The sequence below is a fragment of the Crocodylus siamensis genome, chromosome 9 (genome assembly GCF_052110815.1).
Source record: "Crocodylus siamensis isolate JL-2025a chromosome 9, ASM5211081v1, whole genome shotgun sequence".
NCBI classification, from domain to species: Eukaryota; Metazoa; Chordata; order Crocodylia; family Crocodylidae; genus Crocodylus; species Crocodylus siamensis.
The window spans coordinates 51,382,724-51,405,188 of NC_143403.1; the positions used below are offsets into that span (position 1 = coordinate 51,382,724).

A 22,465-nucleotide genomic window follows, 5' to 3' on the forward strand; every position below is an offset into this window, starting at 1 on the left:
GGGTAAACTCCCTACCCTCTCAGTATGGAGCTGTCCTGTTGGCTGCAACTGTGGACTACAAATACCAGAGGCACCTGGAAGCAGGAAGAAGTGATGAGCAGAATCCTGTTACGGTTCCGGACTGCAAATCCCAGAGACCTCCGGGGCAGCAGAAAGAGTAAGTGAACACACAGCCCACACTGTGTTTATAGTTCTTCAGAGGAAGAATTGTTCTTGTTCAAGCTTTTATGAATTCAGTGCCACTACCTCCCCCGCCCTCCCCACCCTGCCCAGGTGGAACACAGGCTGGGGCCTGCCCATACCCTCTCTGTTCCAGCAGGGAGTGGGAAGAAGTCTCAGAGGGCTTCTCTCTTCCCTCCCCAGCTTCTGGTTTGAGCCACTGCAAGCATATGGCTGCATTTCATGAATCAAAAGTGATTGTGTGTTCACTTGTTTATCAGTTTAATCTCTGCAGCGTAAGCTAACCTGAAAAGACTGAAGCAATTCAGCCTTGGGCTTTTTGACTGCCTGTACTTAGCCACAGTGTCAACTCTTTCCTTTTGCTGCCTCCAGTTCCGCATGCTGAGTCCCAAGCCATCAGCCTCTCCACTCTTTTCTCACATTTTCCTCACATTTCATCCCTTTCAACAATATGATTATGGGCAACCTTAATACAAAGAAAGCACAACCCCAAAACGTAATTGTAAGCAATGACATGATCTTATTACTGTTATTGTAGTTCCCCTCCCACCATTGAATGTTAGGCCTTCCCCATCTGTGCAGGTTTAGATTATAATCCCTTCTAGGCAGGGATTGTCTTGTTTATGATATCAGATATATAAAGAAGATATAATTCTGATGTCATCCTTTCAGGCTGCCCCATGTTGGCTTTCTGCCTTATCTGGGTGGAAAACCAGTTATGGGCAAAGCCATGCAAAGAATTCACAGGGTAACATGTTTCCTAAACATGTTTAGAAATTAGTATGAGCCCTTCAGTCGGATTCTGAGAAGGTAGCATCCATCCCTATTTTATGAACTCTCACAGCTCTTTCTTTGAGTATTTCATTGCTTCATGGGGCTCAGAAGACTATTTGAATGTTCCAGTCATTTTCCCATGTTGTGAGAGGAAGCTCATGTCACCCCTTAAATGTTGCAGTTGGGTGGCATTTCCCTTCCTACACTGTATTTTTTGTATTCTCTCCAGCTCTTGCCCAGCTGCAGCAATCCCTGGGGATAATTCAGCACCTGGCATTGTCACCAGTGATGTAACAAATTCATGTGCTTTCCCTTTCCACCCACCAGGGTCTGGAACTCATGTAGTTTTTGAGGTAACATTGTTGGGGTCTGCTAGGAAGCCAAAGTGCAGCACAATTTCAAAATATGGGAGCTCATGGGAACCAAAGTCCGGCACAGGACTTGGAGGATGTGAGAGCTCTCAGGGACCAGTGCCCTTGAACTGCAACCAGTAGGTATGGGAGCTCATGATGCTGAGTCCCAGAACATTTGTGGATAGCTAGAACTGAGTCTGGGTACAGCATATGGAGGATGGTGGGAGCTGGGAGAAGACAAGAAACAAGTTCTAGCCTGTTGCCCGCAGTGAACTGTTTCTTGAAGCAGTTCAATGCCTACCATTAGTTTTTCACAGTGGCAACTGAGTTAGCTTTGGCTTTTTGTCTGGTGCTTCAGTAGAATGAAGATTAAGAAGAAGATAACTGATAAGTTCAGAAAGGTATAAATGAGAGTGAAGCAGTGATAACTTCACAGAGTTGAGTTGAACCTGTTCTGTAGGGCCTCTAGTACCTTCATTATGTTGCTTTAACTCATGGTGCTCTAGTCTTGGACTCTTGCATGTATTTCTGTAAGACCAAAATATGCCTTATTTTGGCCACTAGCTCCTGTGGGTGCTTAATTGGCCCTGTTACAAGTTTTCACCAGGATTTGAACCTGGGGTCTCTATCTTAAGTAGCAGAGATCAGTTGTGATCCTGAAGAACAGTAGCAGTAGATAGGGCCAGCCCTGCTCTCTGGAGCAGACATCACAGCCCAGCCCAGCCCAGGGCTGCAAAGAGTGTTGGGGGACTATGATTTAACTTGAATCAGGAAGGGGTCCTGGGACAGAAGTTTCATAAACTGGTTTGACCCAAATCAGCTAAGTTTGATACTACATTCAACCAGGTTTATCTTAAACCAGTTTCAAAATGGCCAAAACTAGTTTTGCAAGAGACATCATTGTGTTTTCAGGGCTAGTTATACTTCTGCCCCTTTACAGCTTCCTCATGGTCACTACAGCTGTGCAAAGCTTCAGGTGGTGATTTGATTCGAGGGAGATTCAGCCCAATTTGGTGGCTGAATCTCCAAATCTAAATCAAATCAGGGGACCGGTAAAAAGGTCTGAATCAATCTGAAGCTCTCCAAATTGATTTGGAAAAAGATTCAGAGAGTTTTGATGATTCGGGTAGTCCCCTCCCGCTGCAGCAGGGAGCTGGACTTGGAGCTCGTAAGTAGGGGGTGGGGGAGGGCGGGAGGGCCATGGGGAGACACCTGCCAGTCCTCATCTCCTGCCTGCTTCCCCAGCTCAGCTGACCCCTGCCCACTCTCCCACCATGGCTGCCCTGCCCAGCCCCAGCTCCCGGCCCTTTAAAAAATAGCCCCAACTCATTGGGTACTGCCAGGAGGGGGGGTGATCCTTGCTGCCCCCCACTGCATGAGGGGGCTCTGCAAGAGGCCCCCTGAGCCCCCTTCCCACTGTCCCAGCCCTGCCCCATGGCTGCCCCACCTGCCTCAGCTCTGGCCCCCCACATGGCACAGGGCAGTGGGGGCCAGTGGGGATCACCCCCCATAGGGCAGGAACCGGTGAGTTTGAGGGATTTTTTTCTTAAAGGGCCAGGAGCTTGGGCAAGTGAGGCGGCCATGTGGAGGGGTGGGGCTGGGAGAGTGGGTGGCTGTTGGAGGGCTTGTGGCAGAGCCCCCCATGCAGCATGGAGCAGCAGGGATTGCCCCCTGGCTGGCAGCACACCGTGAGTCGGGGCTTTTTTTCCCCCAGAGTGCCAGGAACTGGTGCGGGCAGGGCAGTCATTGCCGGGGCTGGGAGAATGGGTGGGGGATGCAGCCTGTGTGATTCAGAGATTCTCAGATTCAACTGAATCGATTCGGGACAGTGATTCAAATAACCGAATCGAATCACTGTCCCCCGAATTGACCAAATCCAAAGCAAATACTAGCCACTTTGCACAGGCCTAATGGGCACCCCACTTCCGGGACCCCCAGCAACCACCTTTCTTGGATGGGAGCATCTGGTTCCCTGCTCTGCAGACCAGGTCTCTAGACTACAATTCCCCTGCAGTCTGCTGTAATTATTCCAGCACAGCTGAACTTAGTCCAGCATCCACAGACCTATTCTCTGCAAGTCAGTGGTTGACCAGTGCCCAGCTACATTTTAAAAATACAATACTATTCACACAGGTCAAAAGTATTGCAGAGAAAACATATAAAACAATACAAAAACCTTCTACACATGCATTCCAGATGGTTACTTTTCTTCCTGATAGAGGCTGCATAGGTAGGAAACTCAAAATTTCTTGGTTTTAGACATGGTACAAATGTGGTCTCCTCTCAGATTTCTTTCCACCATTTGGCTCTTTATTTATCTGGCCTCTTGCATCAGAAGAAAACAGTGTACACTAATTTTCACACTCCAAGGTAAAAATTTTCACAGGTCTGTCATTGCCAACAGTAATTTTAAGAGGTCACAATACAGCTCAGGAGTTCCCTTTTCAACAGGACATATAACCCTCTAGTCAAGAACACAATGATAACTATAACCCTCCCCACACTGATACAATAATTTTTGAATATTCTATACTTCCCCACATCCAACTTCCGGATGTCATGGTAAAGTTTGTATGTGTTCATCTCCAACACCCAAAGACAGATTTTTAAGCAAACACAGCAACCCTTTAGATTTCTAAATAAGGATCAGGTTTTAAGAAGGTGCTCAGTTCTCAACCATGCAGCAGGACTGGCAAAAAAAATTCTATCAAAACATTTATTTAAACAGGAAATTGTATTTTCAATAAAGGGAGAAATGCAATGAATAGCATCAGTTTTCCTTGAAATTTGATTTTCACATTTTTGGTTTTCCAGTAGAGGGGAAAAAATGTTTTCTGATGCCATTTTTTTTAGTGTTTGGGTTTTTGATGAAAAGTTTAAATTCATAATGGTGAAAAAGCACCGTCTTCTTTTGGTCTACCTAGATCTGACCTCTTTTCAAGTTTGTTCCCATTACGTACATTGATTTATTTTGAAATAAATCAATATTATCCCTAGTTTCAGGGTGATGCATGCAGATGACATGATGAACTGAGATAGGTACATATAATCTGTCAGGAGCAATGAAGAAGGTAGATGGAAAGGATTTCAATGACTTTACTATAATTGAAATCCAAGGTGCAACTGAGGACAGAAATTTCTGACTTGCATACATTAGTATAAAATGTCCTAGCTTTCTCCTTAGTTGTAAGAGCCAATGCATTAAATAGCTGAGACAGAACTCCACAAATCCCCTCCCTTGGTCAATACAAGAGGAGTTACTTCTGGTAATTTAGTTTTGTAGGGAATTATGGTCCTTTCATTTATACAGATATTCACAACTGGAACATTATGTGAATAGAAGAATTTTACCATCATAGGGCATGTCCATACATACAGGCACGTGCACTTGCAACAGCTCAAATAGAAGCGACACAAATTTGAGATGGGGCTTTTTGCTTCAGTGCACGTGCCCAGACATGCACTTTGTTGTGGGGCAAATTGTGCCACTTGGGGCAAAATAACCCTGCCCAGCTCCTCTTGGATCTGCAGCCAGGAAGAGCTAGAGCCTGGGGCCAGCACCTGTGGGTGGTATATGGGTGGGTGTGGAGGGATGCGAGTCAGTGTGTGGGTAGGTGTTGTGGGGGGGACTGAAGGGGGGCTGCCTAGGAGGGGTGGGTCCCCTGCCCCCCACAGGGTACAGCCCCCCCCACATCACATGGACTGCTCTGCCTGCAGGGTCCAACACCCCCCCCACAGCACCCACCGCAGGCCCAGAGTCCCTCCTCTGCCCGACCCCAGCCCCCCACTGGCCCCCTGCTTATCTCCAGCCTTGGGAGGCTGGTAACAAACAGGGGAACAAGCAGGAGGCTGGAGACTATTCAGGGATTCCCCTGCTTGGATCCGGCTTCTTGATTGCTTCCCTGCTCAGCTCCTGCCCCCTCCCCTCAATCGCTCCCTCACCAGGCTCCAGCCTCCCACACAACCTGCAGCTTACCAACAGCAGCAGCAGTGATCAGGGAGCTCAGGGCCTCATGGCACAGCCCCCCACCACACGGCACAGGGCAGCAGAGCTCAGCCCCAGATGTCTGGCACCCATGCTGCTGCTGTTGCCACATTGCGCGGGTGCAGCCTGGCTTGGCAGGATGCCACACACTGGCACCTTGGGGTGCTGCGGATGTCACCTGGGGCCTGATGCCACTCACCCTGAGCGAGCCCCAGCTGCCAGACAGCCCATGGCACCCTACCCAGCTAGGCTCCACCTGCACAATGCAGGAGTGGCAGGGCAGGTGCCAGATGTCTGGAGCCAACCCCTGCTGCCCTCCACTGCCCCAGAGGGCTGTGCCATGTGGCCCTGAGCAGCCCCAATGGCCGCTGCTACAGCCAGTGAATATGGGCTGTATGGGGGGTGGGGGTGGGGAAAGGAGCAAGGGGGGAGCTGGGAGAGTGAGGGAGGTGCCCCCCCATGGTCCCCTCTCTCCACCAGTTCCACCACCCCCTACTTACATAGCACAGAGCCTTGGCAGGCAGCACGCTTCAGCCCCAGGGCAAGAGCCAGCCATAGAGACACTGGCTGGCTACCAGAGCATCTCTATGGAGGACCCAAGCACCAGTTGTCTGGGACTGTGCCCTGCCCCATTTTTTTTCCTTAGGATATTTTTTGATACCTGGATTCCAGGTATCAAATTTTGAGCCCATGCTGCAAATTTGCAGTGTGAGGAACATTTTTTTGTTCACAGCGTGTGTCTTGCAGCATCTCAAAGGGGTTTGAGGTGCTCGTGCATGCTCATCTGGACACACGCATAGAAGGCAAAAGCAGAATGTCCTGAGGGTTTGGGCCTGTTGTCATGACCTCTACTAATAGGTTTCACCTAATAGTGGGAATTCCTTGTCCAATTACACATTTCTCTCACATTACATAGACACAGAGCCTAGTACAAGAGCCCCATCTGAGACCAGAGGCCCAAGTCATTACTGTAACACAAATTGTAAACTATAGAGCACTGCTTCTTGCTTCTACCTGCTCCAAGTCCCTAGGGATGGAGAAAAGACTGCTTTACCCCACCCTTATGTCAACCGTTGTCCCTCTGCATCAGTAAATTTGCTTCAGGGGTTGGTCATCTTTCTGTCTGGCTTCCTCACCTACTTAGTGTAGTTAATAATATCTCTCTGTGTTGGGAGACTAATTAGTTATTGACCTCGAGTCCTTTGAAGATCAGCAGTTATAGCCCCAATATTGTGGCATTCTCCCTCAGAAAGAGGAGCTTTTAAGTTTGGCTCCCTAACCCAGAAAACTTTGACAGCTGTTTTATTTAAAGAAGGGCCCTTATGCCCTATACAGGTCCTTTCAAAGGTCTCACTTTTGCTCTCTCTTCTCAGTAATGGCAAATAGAAGACAAAAGGGCATCAAGATCTCCACCCTAGAGTACGAAAGGAATTGGCTGAGGTCATTGCAGGACCCCTGGCGTGGCTTTATGAGCACTCGTGGTGCTCTGGTGTGGTGCCAGAGGACTGGAAGAGGGCCAATGTGGTTCCCATCTTCAAAAAGGGGAAGAAGGAGGACCCAGGAAACTATAGGCCAGTTAGCCCTACTTCGATCCTAAGCAAGCTGTTTGAGAAAATTATGCTGGCACACATCCATGAGGGGCCAGCAGGGGACTGCATGCTTGGGGGCAACCAACATGGGTTCATCAGTGGCAACCAACATGGGTTCTATCCTGTCAGACCAACCTGGTGGCCTTCTATGACCAGATAATCACTCATTAGATGCAGGGGTAGCAGTGGACATAGTCTTCCTGGACTTCCGGAAGGCCTTCGACACTGTCTCTCACCCTGTTCTCATTAAGAAACTGGGGGACTGTGGTGTCGACACCCACACAGTCAATTGGGTTGCCAACTGACTGGAGGGCCGCACCCAGAGAGTGGTGGTGGATGGGTCATTTTCAGCCCGGAGGGATGTAGGTAGTGGAGTCTCCCAGGGCTCCATCCTCAGGCCCAAACTGTTCAACATCTTCATCAGCGACTTGGAGGAGGGGGTAAAAAGCACCCTGTTCAAATTTGCTGATGACATTAAAATGTGGGGGGATGTGGGCACTCTAGAAGGGAGCAATAGGCTACAGTCGGACCTAGACAGGTTACAGGGGTGGGTGGATGAGAATAGGATGGGATTCAACACTGACAAGTGCAAGGTGATGCACCTGGGGAGGAACAACCGGCACCATACCTACAGGTTAGGGAACTCCCCTCTTGTCAGCATGGAGGCGGAAAGGGATCTGGGGGTCATCATTGACTCCAAGATGAACATGGGCCGGCAGTGTGGGGAGGCAGTCAGGAAGGTCAACCGCACCTTGTCAGGCATCCACAGATGCATCTCGAGCAAGCCCAAGGAGGTGATCCTCCCCCTCTATGCGGCACTGGTCAGGCCGCAGCTGGAGTACTGCGTCTAGTTCTGGGCGCCGCACTTCAAGAGGGATGTGGACAGCATGGAGAGGGTCCAGAGGAGGGCCACTCGCATGATCGGGGGGCAGCAGGGCAGGCCTTATGAGGAGAGGCTGCGGGACCTGAACCTGTTCAGCCTCCAAAAGAGAAGGCTGAGGGGGGATCTAGTGGCTTGTTACAAACTAGTCAGAGGGGACCAGCAGGCACTGGGGGAGTCACTGTTCCCCCAAGCACTGCCAGGAGTGACCAGGAATAACGGTCACAAGCTGGCAGAGGGTAGGTTTAGGCTAGATATCAGGAGGCGCTACGTCACGGTCAGGGTGGCTAGGGTCTGGAACCAACTTCCAAGAGAAGTGGTGCTGGCCTCTACCCTGGGGGTGTTTAAGAGGAGGCTAGATGAACACCTTGCTGGGGTCGTTTGACCCCAGTACTCTTTCCTGCCAGGGCAGGGGGTCAGACTAGATGATCTACTCAGGTCCCTTCCGACCCTAGAAACTATGAAACTATAAGAAGGAGAAAAGACCCTTTGGAAAGTTGCAGGATATGTGCATTGACTGTTTAAGATGTCCGCAAGGCAAAGACACAGATCTGGTGGGGAAGCTCCATTGCTGCTTAGAAAATAGATTCTGCCCTTGGATGCTCAAAGTCAGTTAGGCACCTTTTCTTTACTTGGGATTCAGTCACTAGCAGTCAGCACCTGATACAGGGCTCCATCATTTGTCAAGAAAAAACATGTTCTGCACCATGAGCTTATCCCCTGTTCAAAGATGGAATAAGCTCATTTGCTGCAGTTAATGGCTTCCTCCTCCGCGCTTGAGCTTTGTAGCAATGCATTTTAGCTAGATCAAGGTTTGCCTCAGAATACTTAAGGGCTAAAAAGCCCATTGGATTTCTCCCAGGTTGCAGTGATCCTCTGAGTGACACAAGGCTGCCTGTCATCTGCTATGGAGAACCTTCTTCTATTTGGATGGCAGTTGGGGAGGATTTGGAGGAAGTCTCATCTCAGCCTTTCTTAACCAGAGACTAAAGAAGGCCTTTGTGTATTGAGGAAGAACAACACAGGAAAGTGGAGGTGAACTCAGATGTTTTACCGTTAAAAAAAAAAAATCATGAAACAAAATGTCTCTGTTCCTTATAAACGAATGTCTGTGCTTCAGCTTACTCTGGACTGGTCCTCAGATCCATACTCTGATAACTATTTATTTACTTCCTCACTGGGGTCAGTTCAAACACTGCTGAAGACCTCATCTCAGCTAACATTCAGCTGGCTCAATTACGCTGATGTGAAGAGAGCCATACTGATTGACACCAGCTGAGGATTTGGCCCAGTATTTTTAAGTCAGAAGATGTAAAGAAAAAATCTTTTATTGATCATGCTGGCAAGGCAAGACTTAATTCATCTAGTCTGCTGGAGCGTGCTAATTGGCATGCTCCAGACAGCCTCCGAATCCCATGTATCAGCATCCCCATGCTTCAAAATGGTGGCGGTGGCACTTTAACAGAAGCTCATTCAATAACTTTTAGTTAAAGTGCCCCCATTGCCATTTTGAAGTGTGGGCATGCTGATACGCGAGATGCTGTGGGTGCTTTAATTAGAGTGCCCCCCCTCTCCCATCTCCAGAGCATGTGTAAAAATGCCCTTAAAAACTTAAAGGTCTTAAAAGGTTTAGAAAGGCATGAGATTTGTAGGCAACAATCTACTTCATCAGATTCCATGAATGGATAAGTGGCAATTTCCCACTGGCCCCATTTCTTATTCCCATACAAATTTGAGCTACTGTTTGAATGCAAGCATATTGACCTTGTCACTCCCTCTTAAATGCCATTGCAAATACACCAGAAAGGATACTTAAAAATAATTGTTCTTCTGGTCCAGGAGTTCCTGGTTATTTTAAAGCTGAATAAATCTATTAACTTCAAAGGAAGCCATACTAGACACGGTGCCAGATTTGTGGTCACATAGCTTTTTACTGTCTGTGGTTTGCTCTAGATCTAGATTCAGGTTTGAATGCCAACCCAGGGAATCCTGAAGGCTCTGAGCTACAGGCCAGGTCTTAAAGAAGGGCTTAAGTAGCAAAGAACAGAGTCCAGTATTATCCCTACAGCCAACATTGCACTGCTTCCCAACACTAGGAGCATCTAAGCCTTAGAAGAGCCTGGTTTTAATATTAAAACTTTCCAGACATCAGCTCCTGCACATACCCAGAAATGTTTCACTCATGAGGGGACTAAACCATTTGGTGCCTGCCCCATGAGGGCCCAGAAACTTGGGATTCCTCTGCCTACTTCAGCTGAGGTGCTGTCAGAGTACAAACCGAGTTCCAATAACTGCCGCGTCCTCTTATAAGACAGGCCCGGTGCCACCTTTCTGTTAAAGGAGGAAGTCATGGCCAGCCTTGGTGGCTGCTCCCTTCTCTACCTGAGGTGATTCACTTCCCGTCTCCCACATTCCCGAGAATTTGCCTCCCATCCAGTAAGCTATATGGGTTCTGTGGTGAGGACAGTGTGTGCTGCTCCCGTTGAAACTCTGCCATGGTGCAGAAAAGGTTGAGTTGTTTTAGGCCTGGACAAGCAAGACTGTGACACCCCAGGTAGGGCTCTCACCTGGGTTCCAGATCTCTGCCCCCGTGACTTTTTATGCAATTTAGAGGTAGAGTCCTCCAGGCAAGGATGGAAATTCAGTACTCCCCATCCTTGCAGACAAGTGCCCTAACCATTTGGCTAGAGAGCTTGCCTTCTTTTTTTCTCCTTCTGGAACAGTGGATTTGAGATTTCTAAGGAGGCAGAATAGCTCCAGGGAGTGAGGCTGCAATTTGTTTATTTCCACCCATTTGAGCTAACAGCACCTAGAATTAGAGATTTGGGTTCCTGCTCTCACCCCACTGCCCCAAGTTATTTTTCATCCCCATCTACCTTCTTTCTCCATTCCTCTCCTTTTGTCCTTTGTGTACAGCCTTATCTGCCCAGTTTGCATTTTTTTAGCAACATCACTGGGAACCCACTACCGACACTGGTAAATATGGCCCAATCTCTGGAAAGCTGATAAGCAGGGATCCTGGTTTTCTCTGATTTAAAAAGAAAAAATAACAACCCAATGTTCAGTTTAACAAGTTATCTATCTATCTATCTATCTATACGGTGCTTCCTTTAAATAACAGAAAAATGTTGATTGGGGTTACTTTTTTTTGAACCAAAAAATTGGGGATGTTTTTAAATCAGAGAAAATCAGGATCTCTGCTGATAAGCACATGCGCTGTGACAGTGCTGCCCAAGCTGTGAGGCTGTGAGTAAAGGTTAGCACCAGAAACAGAAGCCACATTTCTAGCTTTATTCTTCTTTCATTTCCCTTTTATGTTTGTCTTCTTTTCTTTTCCAGCTACAAGTAATAGCAAGCTTCAAATCTCAAGGACAGAGCTGCCATCTAAAACATGGCACTTTCCCCTTATAAAACTTTTACAGATGAAGGTAAAGGCTATAAGGAATATTGTTAAAAGTACTAACTTAATATTTCATATTTCCAAGGCTTTAACTTTTTCCTTTCTGTATCCTGAAAGGAAAGGGAAGATTAATGGTACTTTTTACCACAGGAAAAAGCAGATCAGTCTCCAAACTCAACCCTTTCATTGTTAAGCATTTACAAGAAGAGTTGCTTTAAGACACTTCTGACTCTCTTGGCCCATTTGTTTGCTCTCTCAGCCCATTTCTAAGATGCATTGACTGTTTAACACAAATGGTGTTACTCATGACAGACTGCAGTGCTGTTCTGGCATAGACCCTCATGCTCTTAAAGACACTCCTCTTTCTTTACCTCCCCTCCATTGTCATCCTTGCTTTGCTGCTGTTTCAGCTTGACCTTGCTGGGGTCGTTACCTTGCTGGGGTCATTTGACCCCTGTACTTTTTCCTGCCATGGCAGGGGGTCACACTTGATGATCTGCTCAGGTATTTTCAGACCCTACAGACTATGAAACTATGAAACTTCTCTAACATGTAGGCCTCCTTTGGTACAGGGAGCTGCTATCATTCAGGAATGTAAAGCAGCTCTGAGTCTGTAGGGCATCAGCCAAGGATTTCTGTGAATCAAAGAAAGCTTAGAGTTTAGGAAGAGAGTCCTTAGTGCCAGAATAATCTTATGCCTATTGGCATATTAACAGGCATTTCTCATTAGAGCCATCTAGTGGCCCAGTTTTTCATCCCATTCCTTTAACTTTACAGACATCCACATATACTTCATACTTTACTTTAAAATAACCACAGCTATTGACCTTGGAAGCATTAAAACAAGTGGTTGTCAAATGAGAAAGCAGGCAGTATTTAGCAAACCAGAGTTGTATACATACACAGCTGCCATGGGAATCATGGTTTCTCTCTGCTCTGAAGAACTAATCAGACCTAGACAGTTTTGAAATTACAAAGGCATTGGAAGTGCTGGAAACACTACCTTGAATGGTCTCATGTCATGGATCTTTTTTTGGTCAATCCTGATCTATTTGAGAAGGCAGGTGTGCACTTATCACCGGTGGGATCTGATGGTCCTCTTCTGTGGGGAGTTCACAGAAGCTGTGGCCCTGTAACCGGTAGCTCAAGAACCTTATCTCACACCTGTAGAAAACTTGTGCTTTTTAGCTCTAGTGGTTTCCAGTTCAGATGGTGGCCATCACATCTACTATAAAGGGATAAAAAATTAGGCAGTCTACTTACCACAAGGCCAAGTTTCTCAAAACCAGCAACAGTCTATTCATCCTGGAAATCCCTTTACACACAAACACACAGTAGAGAAAAGCGGACATGATTTCATTTAGCCGGATGTTGAAATGCAATATGGTTGGTCTTAGCACCAAAACACCAGACTGGGAATCAGAAAGCTAAAAATGTAAGCCCACCTAGGTGGTCATGGTCAAGTTAGGTAATTTCTACCTTTGTTTCTTAAAAGGTCTTATTTCAATTACTTAGGCACTCCACTATATCTGGGCCTCTGCCCATCCAGCTTCTCCTTCTGATTCTTATCTACCTGAAAAGGGGTGTTGCGATGAGTAATAGGAAACATTCACATAAGGCAGACTCTAAGCCATTTGTATTTACTACTTAGAGTCTGCCACAAGCATGTTGGAGCTGCTCAGCAGCAGACATTCAAGTATAATGCAATGAATGTTCAACAGCTTGTTTTCTATTGGCACATTAATTTGGGAGATCCACATCAAAGACCATTTTCTCTACGGCTGTTGCTTGTAGCATACCTGTTACATTTGATCTGAGGATGATAGGAGTTTACAGGAAGTTTAAGTCTTTTCTCAGACTGATTCATTTAAGCCAAGATCTCCAGAAGGCTTTCTCCTTCGTGTGTATAGAAGAGAAAACAGTGGGCCCGACTCACCCCACAACTCATGCTGCCATTTACAGAGCAAGTGATAGGGAGGTCTAAAATGCTATCAAATCAAGATAGCTTTTACATTTGTTTTTGTAGTCACATTTTACCGACATGAGAGAGTACGCAATGGGCAGGAGACTGAAAATGTCCTGATGGAATTCTGCCCTCCCACCCCCTCAAAGTACAAACACACACAAAATAAAGGTATCTAGACACCTAAGTTGTCTTAGGAAATCCAATCCCAACATAAAAATATTGCACCTTTAATTGGTGAGAGTTACTAGCCCAGTCAACATCTATGTGGCCAGAATGAACAGACCACTGAGCTAAGCTTTTCATGCCATTCTGTGGCCAATCCCTAATGTGATCCTTGTATGTAAAAGAATAGCAAGGTGCTTTTCCCTGCTGGCAGCAATGACAGCCAACCCAAGAGTACTGTACACACTCCTGTTGTCCATATGTTAAGAGAGAATGCGGATGAACTGGAAAGGATACAGTAGAGCCACAATTCAGTGGCAGAGAAGTCTTGTAGTAACAGACCTAGAAACCTGTACCTATGTCACTGGTCAGCAAGACCTTGGAAAGGCATCCTGCATCTACACCTATGCTCCCCTGCAGCAGCATACCCTTCTCATTCTGCCAGCAGTTTCACCACTTCTCTGACTGAAAGAAGGAGTCTGCTGCTGCCCACTGTGGTCTCCCTGGTGTCTTCCCAGAATGCACTTCACTGCCTGCCCATGCAGCTGCTGTAAAGAAGTCACTCAAAGCGCCTCGTCATAACTGCACTGACATCAGAAGCTTCTGGCAGTATAGTGTAAATGAGATCTTGATACCATACTGATAAAAGATCAAATCCTAAAGGGCTCTCTAAATTTAGTCAAAAAAGCGCAAGAACCCATGGCAGGAAGCTGAATCAGACACATCCCAAGAAGAAATAAGCACTGTGAGTGAGGACAGTCACTAGAGCAAGCTACCAAGGGAAGCGAGGGATGCTCCATCTGTTGGAATTGTCTCATCAGTGACAGGGATGCACCCAACCAACAAGTTATGTTTGTTATGTTTGGGATGTGCCCAACCAAGCAAGTTAAGTTTGCCCTCAATGGAGGGCAAATTGGATAAATTTAGTGGCCTGTGATATGCAGTCAGTCTAAACAGTCCCAGTGTCCTGTCAGCCTTTGATCTGTAAATCTATACCAGTAGGCTCCTGACCAACGCGGTGGATTAAGGAGTAAGACCAAGGCTTTGAACGTGCACCAAAACAAACTTGGAGCCCACAAAATGATTCAGCGAGGTCTGGGAAGATTGCCCAAGAAAGAAGCAGGCTACCTTCTGCCAAGATATAGTAAATCACAATAGTCTAGTGTGCAAGTGATGAATGAATGACTGTCGCAGCCAGATTCTCATCTCAAAACAGGTCTTTTTCTGGGCAAGTTAAAAGCAGGGGGCATGTCTCAGTTCCAAGTACCTGGGAGAAGTGATGAGTGAAGTAAAATACCAAGGCTAATTAGTATTACTTGTGAAATACTAAAGGCCTTAATGAGACCAGAGCCCCACTGTGCCAGCTGCTGTATACCACATTGTAAAACAGATACAACCCTAAAGAACTTCATCTATATACCCAGGGGAAGAGGCACAGGAAGCTGAAGTCAGAAGTCAGTTGCCAAGTCAGGAACAGAAACTTTCTAAGTCTTGGGCCACTGCTTTCACTAGTGTACCATACTGCCACCTGTAGGCATAGTGTCCTTATTTACTACCTCGAATGCAGCAAATAACCAAGGGGAGAAGAGACCACTGTGACAGCAAGCCACCAGCACAGTGTCAGAAATTGAATAGATGCTTTGGACTCAAAACAGTGTTCACACCTTGAACCACACCACCTCCATTTTGCTTCAGGTGAAGTTTTAATCAAGCGTTCATTATCCCTGGATGAACATTTGGTTGTTTAGGCCTCAAGCTACATTGGAATAGAGGTACATTAGCTCTGCTCTTGACCTTTGCTCCGAAGAGTCATATAAGCAGAATACCCTTCACCCAAGATGGTTGATGCTCCTAGTTTCTAGTGGAAGTGCAGCCCCACCCACCTGGAGGAAAAGAAATCAAGCTCACCTTGCGTTTCAGAGCCTCACAAAGGGTTTGGTTGGTTCAAGGTTAGGGTGAGATTATCAAGAGCGCCTAAAGAATTTAGGGGTGCAAAATCCAGCAAAAGTCACCCAAGTCACTTTGGCTCTTATGAAAAAAAATCTCACTCTGACAGTTTCACCAGCCAGATCTGACAGCTTAAGTAAAAGTCACCCTGCCCCCAACCCTGTAGCTTCACTCTCCCCTAATTCATTTCTGCAGATGCTGAGGTCCAGCTGAAGCAGTCTCTAGGGTGACCTGCTCTCAGCTGAAAATGGCTTTCTCCAAGCCAAAAACAGGACAATAGGCCTGTTCTTCAGGAATTTCCACTTTGTGAGCAGCTTCTCCGGCACTAGGAAAAGAGGATAGAAAAAAAATGCAGAGTTGTCAGTTGGAGATTTTTTGGTTTGGGTTTTTTGTGGGGAGGGGGTTGGGGGCAGCTATTTTGTTTCTTTGAGGCAAGACAGCCTTCCATGCACTCAGGCACTTCTGCCTCTTGCCTAATTAACTACTGTCTGCTCAGCGGAGACTTGGTTCTTTTCCTCTGCACTTCTGAAATCGCAGACATCAGCATCCATGACCAGATCCATACAGGGGGTCACAGCAGACTGAGCAGAGGAGACAGGACAACAGTCATATCCCTGCCTTTGATCTCCAAGACGCTAACTCATTAAGGCCTCTCATATTTGATAAAAGCCTCCAAACAGGCTCTGTGAAGGACCACAAAAATCCCTGGCTATTACAAAAGGGGACTGGATCATCTTAGTCAGCTGGTAGCCTGTTAAGACAGTTAGATTTGTTAAAGTAGGCTTAAGCAAGTAACATGAAAAGGAGTGAAAGAACTGACTGACACATGCAATCCTCTCAGTATTGCTGCTGCTTGGTATTCAAACATTTCAGGCCTTTTGACTGCGGACTAACTTGTTTCACTGACCATCCAGCCCAATGGACATCTGGGGGGCTTTAGAAATAAGGAGGCATTTCAGCCAGCCTCCAAACATCTTGCTTCAGATAGGACAAGAGTTTCACACTCACTTGGAATAAATCTGGTGTCTTTAGGGAAACAGCTTCAGACCTCAGAAGAATGATGCCTGGACAGCAGCGTGGGCCCCATTCCCATGGAAAGGTCTCTGCCCCAAACACTGAACCCCACGTGTGCAGTCTCCTATAGACTCCCATTTAGTGACCCACCTCCAAAGACCCTGAAAGACAGTGGGATGCAACTGCTTTACTGAACGGGGGCCTTGTTACGTAAGGAGCTTGCTAAATTGACAGTTTTAAGGAATGGAGTCTCTTTAGATTTGCTTTCACGAGGTGCTGAGCATTTTGGGTTCAAAGTGGAGTCCATGGAGGTTCAATGCATTCAGTATTTCCCTGGTGTCCTCCTCATACCACAGGATCACACCTTTTGCCTTTGTCCGTCAGCCTCATTGAATTCCATAAGGAAGAGGGTGGTTGCATTGATAGGGTAGCTGGAATAGTTCAGTTCTAAAATAATGGTCTCCAGTCCCCATATTTAGCCTGTGCCCCAGAACCCCAGGCCCATTTTACAGCTGGCCTTTCCTACTTCTTCGGATTGTGGTAAGGATGATTGTTAGACACCCACTAACTGCAGTAAATAGGGAAAAGACAGATACCAAGAACCTGGCTAGCTGCCTGAAATGGGCAGCTGGCATAGCAACAAGACTGGGTACGTTGCTCCCTGTACAGCTAGACCAGTAAGATATAAATGCTGACCCAAGATACCCCTTGTAAAGGTGAGGAATATTGTGATCACCCTGGCCTCTCTGCCAAACCACAAAGTCTGCCACTTACAAGATAAATTTCTGTGAGAAGAGTGCTTACTTATCTGCTAGCAACTGGACTAAGAAGCATTCAGTGCATTTCACGGCTGTGGAAGTAATGGAAAGCTCTGTCCGGGAACCTGTTCCCAAGCCCTCTATATCCACAGGAGAACTCCTATTAAACACATTTCCCAATGGTTACATGAGAAGGTTTGCCTCAAACTTCTGGCAGCTTAGTCTCTCCTATCATGCCCCCAACTTTCACCACAGTCTCAAAAGGCCAGCCCACCTTAAAATACATGCCTTTAGCAACCCTACATCCCACGTACAAGCTTGGACGACTGCAGCAGTAGATCGTTGTATCAGGTCTGTCAGGGTTTCCTGATCAGTGAAGTCATTAACTGTGATGACATTTAAAGTCTCTTCATTGCCATCCAAGCTAGCATCCATTGACATGAATGGAACAGCTTGTTCCTCCAAGCTGTTCTGTCTCCAGCTCTGTGCGAATCCAGGTAGACAGCACCTGAACAAGTTGTACTCGGGTCACATTTTGATGGATTTTCACAACTGCAGGAGCTAAGAGTTCACTGAAATCTGGGACTCTAGAAAACCATTTAAATAGATGCCCATCTCCTGCTCCACACACCTTCCAGCTAACCCTTTCCATCTCACACTTGAATGAAACATTGCATTAGATCAAGGGCATGTTTTCCAGAAGCATTTAACTGTTTTCAAGAGCTTAAAATCCATCAAAAGTAAATTAAACTTGGCCTAAGTCACTTGGATAACTTTAAAATAGTTACCCCAAGGAACCATAAAAATCATCCTTATTTTCAGTTTTCCACCGGGTTACATTCTTGGTAGTCACCATGGATTGCCCAGAGATCCCAGTCAGAATCAGATCCCCATTGTGCTAGGTGCTCTATAACATGAATAAAACTATCCCTGCCCTACAGTACCTACAGTCTAAGAGACTGAGAAAATGGCATGCAAGCAAGTTAACAGGGTGAAGGTCAAATCTAGTTTTACAGGTTCTGTTTCTTGAGGTTGGAGAAAGTGAAGAGTGGTAAGAGCAAGGAGGAAAGTCCCAGCCTATCACCCACCAAACCTAGCCGGGATAGGCAGGCTGATGTTAATCGGAACAGTAGCTTATGTAGTTCTATAAGACATGGCCATAGCTGTGCACACGTTTTTCAGGAAGTTTCCCATTTGCAAGGGGGTGTGGGAAAAAACATGGAGGGGATTGTTGAGAATCTGACTATTGAGCATGGCAGGTTGGAGATGTTGGTAAAGTGGTGTAGACACTCATCTTTGCTGTAAGTTCTTAGATGAGCCAGGGATGTGATACAAAAAGGTGTTTTTTCCTGGTTCTCTACTCTGATACCATAGAAAGGCTTTTGGATTTCCCTCCCATGATTCTGAAAGCAACCCTAACGTTGATCCTTCCAACTGGATTAGCCAGTCCTCCTGCCCACATTCTCCTACAGGACCCCATTACATCCCCAATTACATCCCCATTGACTGGAACATGCCAGAGGGGTGATAAAGTAGCTTGCTACAGAGCTCAGATCTAGTTTCTGGTAGGATTCCAAGTGACCACAACCTAACCCCACATCTCCCTTGTACAGCGGCTGCACCACCAAGCCTTTGAGCAAAAGTCAGGGTTGGTGTCCATGAAATTAATTTCTACTTCATGCAAAAAAGAATATTACTAAATGTCAGAGAGTTACATCAGGGAAGAGAAGGGATGGCAGGCAGGTGTGAGTAAATTAGTCACTGGGGTTATAGCCCTGGAGATCCGGGTTCAAAAAACTTCTCTCCAATTGCTTGTCAAAGTGTCTTTGGAAGTCTATCATAGCTTCAGCCATATGACAAAAGTTACTAGAAGAAACACCATGATCAGGAATCCCTGATTCAATATGACCTATCCCCCACATTGACTGGTGGGTCAGGGTAAGGAAAGCAAACACTGCAGGAGTTATTAATGTAAGAATGAAGAAAGAGAAGAAGCAGCCATAAGGAGTGTAGTATATAAACCAGGAGTTCTCAATCTTTTTGGACTTGAGGCACCCCTACTGAGCCTGAGGCAAGTGTCAATTGAGTGGCACCCAATTTGAAAAACTATATTTAGTTTGGAAAAGCAAATATTTAGTTTTTAAATTAAATTTTAATACAATATTTAATGTAACTAATAATATTACGTTATTTAACTCCTTGCAGAAGTGCAGGGTGGAGGGTTGGCCAAACAGAGACTAACCTGAGCTTGTGGTTTATCTGCTTAGCTTATCTGTTTATCTCCTCACACTCTGCATCACCCTTCAAAGGATCTGGCATCACCCTAGTTGAGAGTCACTAATTTTCACATGTAAATATATCCAGTCAACTCATCCCCACCCTCAGTTCTCTTTCCCCACAGGTTCTCTTACCTCTCTGGCAAATCCAAAGCTTCCTGGAGAGAGGCAGGTTCCAGCCTGCACCTAACTTGCTCTGAACTCAGTCTCTCTTCCCCAAGGTAACTGCTTCTTCTACCCTTCTCTGAAACCATTTCCCCCTGTAGCACTATGCTAAACTTCCCAAATATAACTTCTCCTCTCCTTAGAATGAGCTGAGTCTGGCTCGTACAGATCCCAGGTGCCTTCCTCTTGTAGCAGCCTCTGATGAGAGGATTAATAGGTAATTGCAGTTTGTAGGACCGCACCCTAGTTGGCATTTTCAAGTGAAAACCACCACCCACCGCAGGTTTTTTTCTCCACTCATGTGAGAGTTTGTTCTGTCACAGAGCCCCAGGACTGGAACATGAGGACTGGTGCAGGTCTAGGCGGAGGATCAGTCAGTGATTGATGGGGAGGGGGTGAGAAAGTCTGGAACAGGAGGGAGGGCTGTGGTGTGAATTGGTGTGCAACTGCAAACCTTGCTGAGGTTCCAGCTACGAACAACGAGGGGCTCCTGCCTCTGGGAAGTGCAGTCTACAGTAGAAACGGAGGAATGCACAATTGAGAATGACTTTTAAATCCGAAGGAAAGACCACAGGCTCCTAAATCACTTAGGGCCTTCTGAAAAGGTTGCCCAGCATTCACTGGCAAAATAATACGACAGAGTCTCAAGCTGATCACTTATGTCAAGATTAAGTTGCCAAAGTTGAGCCACATTTGAAATTCTGTCCAGTGTTAGGACTAACTTGTTCTATCAGCCACTTGCTCCTCTATTTAACTGGTGTGAAAATATATTTATGCAAACTGAAATATATTGTTTTCCCTTTTCCCTTAATTTTTCTGGAAAGACTATCATTTCAAAAGAAGAAAAGCAAGCAAGTAATCAATTACCCACAACACTGGAGGCTGTAATTCAATAAATAAATGATAAATCCGCATGTCTCCTTTTAGTGAAAACCCTTAGTCCGAAAGTTTCCCCCCTACGGATCTGTACAGACTGTCCATTATCCAAACGGATAGCAGTTATCCAAGTGGAAAAAGCAGATGTGCCTTCACATTTTCTGACACTTTGTCTTGTACATTGCACCATCCCAGCTGAAAATAAAGTGATTGGGACTTCAGATAACACATTAACAAATGTAAGGAATAGCTCTGCTTTTCCTTTCCAGATTGTCATTTTGGATCAAAACCCAGCACGGGAGGAATTAAGAGTGGTTATTTTGATACGTCTAAAGCTAGTCTTCTACTTCCAGCAAAATTGCTGGCCATCTAGTTGCGAATTCCCCCAAAGCTTTGTTCACACAGCTTCACTAAGCATTTGTGGCAAGATCTGCTATTCGGTTGCATGACAATCATTCCCACCCCCACCTCCTCCCGAGCTCCCCTTTGGAAGAATTAACATGAAACTCTGAGGATTTAACTCCTTCATAAATCTTTCAGACTGCTGTAAACCAGGCATCACCTTCCCCGGAAAAGAGACATGTTTATCTCTGGGAAGGCTGCAAAACACCATTGGTGCGTGCACACGCGCGCACACATAATTCACAGCCTTAATGAGAGTGCACACCAGCTTGAGAAGGGACAATGGGAATTTCTGATGAACAATTGGGGACAGTTGGAAAGTAGGACAGCAGTTTATTTTCTAGCTCTACTGAGCTTTGAAGAGCCTTTCCTCTAACAGAAGGGTGTCTGCATCACGAAAGGCCCCTCAACTGTTGCAGAAGTTTGCGCTTGGGGCCGGGACTCCGTTTTTCAGTTGAACGTGTAGGTGCTTGTGCCCTGTTCTGAAGTAGGAGCTCACGTCCTTTTCACTGGGCAGGATTTCTTGCCAACTGTGTGACCGCTGCATATTAAAAAGCAATCAATATAGTCCCCATTGTTTACCCTGAAGGTTGATGCATGTCTTCCTGCTTTTATATCCTTGTTCTCATATATTAGTGGACTCCGTTCCACTTCAGCAAGCTGACCAGTGGATTGGGAACGAGCATTTGTTGCAGCATTTCAGGTTCTCAAGCAGAGGAGTTCAGCAGAACGGGGAGTGGTAAATAGCCAACAAATAAAACCATAATTGGACAAAATCCTCAAGCCCGGGATCTGTGAGAGAGAGAAAGAGAGAGGGAAGTTAACACACAAATACAAAAGTAACTAATGAGACAAACGTATGTATAAGTGCATTGTATAAACCTCGGCATTTTTAGAAGGGAAAAATTCCCATTTTGTAAAACTGCCTCCTACTCCGTGGGTGCTCACACACACACATGCCCACACATGCCTTCTATAATTGTTCGGTTAAATAAAGGCCCAAATGTTGTTGCCATTGCAGTCCATAGACCTGAGGCTTTTGCTCCGGTTCCGCTGAAATCGTTGTGCCTCGCGCTGCTGATTTCCACGAGTTTGTGAACGAGTCCTAGAGACTGCCGGCAGCTGGACAAGATCGCTTGAACCAGAAGAAAGAAAAGGACAGTGTTGTACATAGACCTACACGGCGATCTGGTTGTCAGACTGGGCAGAGGCCATCTCCAGCTGCCCGGTTTCTGAGCGACAAACGATGTCAGCTCATTTTGTATCTACGCCAGTTATTAGCCTCTGCATCTAATTCCCCTTAACTAAGTCCAGTTGAAGTTGGCTCCAATAAGCAAGCAAATCTTTCAGGGGTGCCCCCGAGTTGGTGGAGATATTCCCTACCTCCGGTCTATGCTAAGATGGGGGTGGGGGACCTGAAGAAGTGGCCGTAGGGAACGACAAGAACAGACCCGTGAGCCTTATTGCGAATTGTCGTCCTCAAATCCCCGGCTGAGGTCTCTTCTTCCCAGGCAAGACAAAACCAGCTGCCTTTGCCAGCGGTCACCAGCAGATGGCAATCCAGGAACAGCTTAGACCGGAGCGCGGTAGATCCCGACTCTGCCCCGACGCTCCGTGCCCAGGTAGGCAGCTTTGCTCTCGGATGCAGCCGGAGATCATTGAAGATTAGGAAGAAATTACAGCAAAGAAAAGGGGGGTGGGAGGGTGGGCAAGACAAGGCGAGCTCAGGTGAAGGGCG

At 46.4% G+C, this 22,465-nt stretch overlaps 2 long non-coding RNA genes across 2 annotated transcripts in view; one reads left to right on the plus strand and one right to left on the minus strand.

The window, feature by feature from the left end:
* LOC149857557 (uncharacterized) overlaps positions 1-21,761 on the minus strand; it is a 35,737-nt gene extending 13,976 nt beyond the window's left edge. The window contains exons 1-2 of the long non-coding RNA XR_016444305.1: positions 19,420-21,761; positions 12,425-12,476 (exon numbers count right to left, since the gene is read on the minus strand). This is a non-coding gene — a long non-coding RNA (uncharacterized LOC149857557). The remainder of the gene's footprint in view (positions 1-12,424; positions 12,477-19,419) is intronic.
* On the plus strand, positions 143-21,869 carry LOC149857558 (uncharacterized). Its single transcript, XR_016444307.1, has 3 exons — positions 143-157; positions 8,624-8,796; positions 21,749-21,869. It is a non-coding gene; the product is annotated as an uncharacterized LOC149857558 (long non-coding RNA).
* Positions 21,870-22,465: the final 596 nt, after the last annotated feature.